Source organism: Geotrypetes seraphini, chromosome 2, assembly GCF_902459505.1.
Source record: "Geotrypetes seraphini chromosome 2, aGeoSer1.1, whole genome shotgun sequence".
Lineage (NCBI taxonomy): Eukaryota > Metazoa > Chordata > Amphibia > Gymnophiona > Dermophiidae > Geotrypetes > Geotrypetes seraphini.
The window spans coordinates 63319249-63325248 of NC_047085.1; positions in this window are offsets into that span (position 1 = coordinate 63319249).

Genomic DNA, 6000 nt, shown 5'->3' on the forward strand with positions numbered 1-6000 from the left:
TCCAAGTACTGCCCCGGACAGCCTGTATTCGTGCATGAGATTTTGTTATCAACATGCATCACTTTACTCTTATCCACGTTGAACCTCATTTGTCATGTCGATGCCCATTTCTCAAGCTTGATTATGTCATGTTGCAGATCTTCGCAATCCCTCTGTGTCTTCACTACTCTGAATAACTTCGTATCGTCCGCAAATTTAATCACCTCACTCATTGTACCAATGTCCAGATCATTTATAAAGATGTTGAAGAATACGGGTCCAAGCACTGAGCCCTGCGGCACCCCACTGGTGGCGTTCTTCCAGTCCGAGTATTGTCCATTTACCCCCACTCTCTGTTTCCTATGCTCCAGACAGTTTTTAATCCACATGAGTATTTCACCCTTAATTCCATGGCTCGCAATTTTCCAAAGTAGTCATTTATGTGGAACCTTGTCGAATGCCTTCTGAAAATCCAGATATACAATGTCGACCAGGTCGCCCTTGTTTATCTGCCTGTTTACTCCCTCGAAGAAGTGCAGCAAGTTCGTCAAACAAGATTTGCCTTTGCTGAAACAGTGCTGGCTGGTCCTCATCAGACCGTGTCCATCAAGGTGATCAATGATGCGGTCCTTTATCAGCGCCTCTACCATCTTTCCCGGTACCGAGGTCAGACTCACCAGTATGTAGTTTCCCAGATCTCCCCTCCAACCTTTTTTGAAGATCAGCGTAACATTCGCCACCTTCCAGTCTTCCGGAATCTTTCCCGATTTGATCAACAGATTGGCTATTAGTTGAAGTAGTTCAGCTATAGTCCCTTTCAGTTTCTTGATGACCTGCGGATGGATGCCATCCGGTCCCACGGATTTATCACTCTTAATCCTATCAATGTGCCTGCATACCTCTTCTAGACTGACCGTCAACCCTGTCAGTTTCCCGTCTTCATTTCCAGCATATAGCCTGATGGGTTCTGGTATGCTGTATATATCCTCTTCAGTAAATACAGACGCAAAAAATGTGTTCAGTTTGTCTGCGATTGCTTTGTCCTCCTTTTACACTCCCTTTATTCCATGGTCATCCAACGGTCCCACCGCTTCCTTCGCAGGTCATTTCCCCTTAATATATTGAAAGAATGGCTTGAAGTTTTTTGCTTCCTTGGCTATTTTTTCCTCATAGTCTCTTTTGGCCCCTTTTACCACCTTTATGGCACCTGGTTGATGTTGTTTGTGCTTATTCCAGTTTTCGTCCGTTCTTGATCTTTTCCATTCCTTAAACTAAGTTTTCTTGTCTCTGATCGCTTCTTTCACCTCTACAGTGAGCTATGCTGGTTCCTTGTTCTTTTCCCTCTTGGATCCATTGTTGATACGCGGTATATATAGATTTTGCACCTCGGTCACTGTGTCCTTAAAAAGGGACCAAGCATGCTCTAGCGTTTTTACACTGCTTATCCTCTTCTTAATCTTCTTCCCCACCATGAGTCTCATCTCTTCGTAATTCCCTTTTCAGAAGTTCAGTGCCGTAGCCATCGTTCTGGACCAATGTTTTGCCCCTGCATCCAGGTCGAAGCGGATCATGTTGTGATCACTATTTCCCAGATCCCTTCTACTTCTACACCTTGTGCCGGTCCTCACAGTCCATTTAGAATTAAGTCCAGAATTGCATTTCCTCTTGTATTTTCCTTGACAAGTTGTTCCAGGAAGCAGTCGCCTACAGCATCCAGGAACTAGGTCTCCCTAGCGCAGCCGGAGGTGCCTAGGTTCCATTCTATCCCCAGTATGGCACGCGCTAAAATGGCTAATGCACCTTTGTAAAAGAGATGATAAATGTTTTTATAAAAGTTTTTTTATAAATATCTTTAACTTATCTTTAAGTGCTCTTGCCTACTGTAAAAGTCTGAAAAATAAAGATAAAGACTGACTGCATTGGTAATAAATATCAGCGGTGAGAGGACTGATGGCAACTTAGAAAAACGCTCAGAAAAAGTGAAACTCTGAGGGGGGTGAATACCTCCCCTTGGGCAAGAGTTTACAATCCAATCATTGCATTTGCTGTTTGAAGCATCACTCTCTGACCGCTGGTAAAGCTTAATCAATTCAATAACTTTGGTTGACAAAATTTTTGTTCAAAAATATATCATACACGAACTCTCTTGCTCTTTAAACGATACTATACACTTATCTGTGCAAGCTTATAAGGATTATGGTAGTAAGGGCTCTAGGGGTCTCAACGTGGCCCCGTTTCGATAATCTTCTTCAGGAGACCCGATACTGCACACTCTAAGACCTTGTGCTAATCGTATCTTTGCAACAAGAGATGATCGTTTGCCAAATTTAGAAAGTCCAAACGTTTGGACTTTCTAAATTTGGCAAACGATCATCTCTTGTTGCAAAGATACGATTAGCACAAGGTCTTAGAGTGTGCAGTATCGGGTCTCCTGAAGAAGATTATCGAAACGGGGCCACGTTGAGACCCCTAGAGCCCTTACTACCATAATCCTTATAAGCTTGCACAGATAAGTGTATAGTATCGTTTAAAGAGCAAGAGAGTTCGTGTATGATATATTTTTGAACAAAAATTTTGTCAACCAAAGTTATTGAATTGATTAAGCTTTACCAGCGGTCAGAGAGTGATGCTTCAAACAGCAAATGCAATGATTGGATTGTAAACTCTTGCCCAAGGGGAGGTATTCACCCCCCTCAGAGTTTCACTTTTTCTGAGCGTTTTTCTAAGTTGCCATCAGTCCTCTCACCGCTGATATTTATTACCAATGCAGTCAGTCTTTATCTTTATTTTTCATCATAATCATTTTTACTGACTTGGACCTTTATACATTAGTCCCTGTATTTTTCTTTACTGTAAAAGTCTGGCCTTATTTCTCCAATTACTGGAATTGCCTTCTGAGCATCACTTAGGGCCTCTTCTATTAAACTGCACTAGCAGTTTCTAGTGCGGGGAGCCGCACTGCTCCCGTCACTCATAGAATTCCTATAAGCGTCGGGAGCAGCGTGGGCCATTCAGCATGGCTCTCTGCGTTAAAAATTGCTAGCGCAGTTTAATAGAAGAGGGCCTCCGCTAAAACCTAAAGGGGGAAGATTTTATGGGGACACCAGGAAATACTTCTTCACCGAAAGGGTGATTGATCGATGGAATGGCCTTCCACGCCAAGTGGTCAAGGCCAGCAGCGTGCTCGACTTCAAGAGACATTGGGATAGACAAGTGGGGTCGCTACAGAGTCATGCTTAAAGATGGACTCATGGGAGAGGGGACTAGAGTAGACAAATTAGCTGAGGGAGGGTTCTTGAGTGGACAGACTTGTTGGGCCACAGGCCCTTTTCTGCCGTCATACTCTATGTTTCTATGTTTCAAACTTCATACTGTTTTCTCTGAACTGCTTCAAGGTCTTTTTATGTCCTTAGTGAAATACAACTTTCAAAACTGAACACAATATTCCAAGTGAGAGCTTGGCAATTAATTGAACAAGGGGACATTGAAAAGATCTCAGCCTGACCAGCTTTCTAAATTCTTAGCATTATTTTGCCACTGTAGCTGAAGAGTGTTATTTTATTTTGCAAAGTGCCAGTTTACAGTATTGTAATGCTATGTTTTGACATTGTTTCAGATCATTGATTGAACCATATCAATAAAAAGTGTGGAATTTTCAATTGTGGAACTCTGAGCCATCGTGAAGTTCCTATTCCTGCAGAAGAAAATGCCAAAGGAAACCCATGAATGTATGATGGAAACATTGAGTGACAAATATCCATCATACTTCGCAGTGATGAAGTGGTGTACAAACTTTCAGCATGGAGATTTCGAGACCGAAGATGCAGCAAGGTCTGGGAGACCTCAAATGGTGTCAACTCCTGAAATTGTTGACCTGATTTTGGCAGATCAGAGATTATCGGCCACAACAATTGCTGAGACACTACAGATATCCAAGGTACATGTTGGGTGTATAATCCACAAGCAGTTGGGTATGCAGAAGCTGATAGCCAAGTAGGACCCCAAGGCTCACCCCTCTCCCCAATCCTCTTTAACATTTACATGTCCTCCCTGAAACTACTCCAACTATCCCCCCTTGAAACTCTTTACACTTACGCTGATGACATCCTCGTCCTCCTTGAGACCGACTCGAACCTCACTAACCTCTCCACGAACATATCCTCATGCATAAAGAACCTCCAATCCTGGGCATTCACAATGCATATGAAACTAAACGAGTCCAAAACAAAACTCCTTTGGCTCGGCCCAAAATTAGACCATCTACCTTCCTCCATCCCATTGTCCTCCGGCCCCCCATTACAGCTCGAGTTCTCAAGCAAAGTTCTGGGTGTCACCTTAGACTCTTCTCTATCCTTCAACGAACATCTCCAATCCCTGGTGAAGAAATGCTTCTTCAGCCTTCACATGCTAAGGAAAGTCAGACCCTATTTTCACCAAAAACACTTTGCAGTCCTAGTACAATCCATCATCCTCTCCAGATTGGATTATTGCAATTCTATCTACCTCAGCCTAACCAAGAAAAGCCTCCACAGACTTCAGCGGATTCAGAACGCCGCAGCTAAGCTTGTTTTCGCGAAAAGCAAATTTGATCACGTCTCACCACTCCTGTCTAAGCTCCATTGGCTCCGAGTAATCCCCAGGATCCACTTCAAATGTGCGTGTCTGGCCTACAAGATCCTACATGGCATCCTTCCTGCCGTTATCCCTCTATCCTGGAACTCCCCAACCCCTACTTCCTCCAGATCCTCCCAAATTTTTAAACTATCCTTCCCTTCCATAAAAGGTATTTCCCATGCAGGCAAACTTGGGTCATCCCTCCCCTTTAGAATCACTGAGATCTGGAATAACCTCACCTCCCCACTCCGAACCTCAAGCTCCCTCCAACTCTTCCGCAAACATCTAAAAACCTGGCTATTCTCAAAACTGTAACACTTCCCCCCTCTTAGGCCTCTCACCTTCCCCCTTTACACCTAACTCTTTAATCTCTCCACTGTAGTTCCTCTCTCATCCTTCTTCCTGTAAACCGTGCCGAGCTCCGCATTCGTGGAGATGGTGCGGTATATAAACCCAAGGTTTAGTTTAGTTTAGGTGCCCAAATGTTTGAATGCTGATGAGAAACAACATTGAGTGGACACTTCCAAGTTGATTTTTCAGCATTTTCAGTGAGCTAGTGCCAACTTTTTGGAACGACTAGTTACTGTTGATGAAACATAGTTGCACCACTATGATCCTGAGACAAAACAACAGTCCATGCAATGGCAGCACTCAGGTTCTCCAAGGCCAAGGAGATTCAAGACCCAAAAGTCAGCAGGAAAGGTCATAGCCATGGTGTTTTGGTATTAGGAAGGTGTTGTAATGACTGACAATCTTCCAAGGGACCAAACAGTTAATGCAGAATACTACTATAACTTGCTGTGCTGACTAATCCTTTATTTGGCATTGTTGCTCAGAAGCAATATGTGTTTTCTATGGCTTTTATGGGAGATTTGCGTCTCCAGATGCATGTTACTTGGCATGATTGCTCTCATTCAACATCAAGTTATGTAAAGCAGCCATTTCATCATCTGCCAATTACAGAGTTAAAGGAGACATTGAAATTAAAAAAGAAAGGGAAGCTGTGGAAAGGAATTCTCCTTTTGCAAGACAATGCACTTGCTCACAAGGCTGGCAAAACGATGGATGTTTTGACATAGTTGGGATTTCAGTTCATAGACCATCCACCCTATTTACCAGATCTTGCTCCATCTGACTATTTTCTGTTTCCAAACCTTAAAAAGAGTTTGAAAAGGCAACAGTTTTTGAGTGATTTTGGAGGTGATTGCAGCAGCAAAGCAGCAGAGTATTTCAGTGGCCAAATATCAAAGTATTTTTTGGAAGGTTTACAGAAATTTCAGATATAATGTGCCAAGTATGATGAACCTAGGGGGTGAATATGTGAATTAACTTATCTAAGTTCCATGGCTCTACGTCATTTCCTTCTTGGTTGGGCTGAAAACTTTTCAGCACCCCCTAGTACTAGAG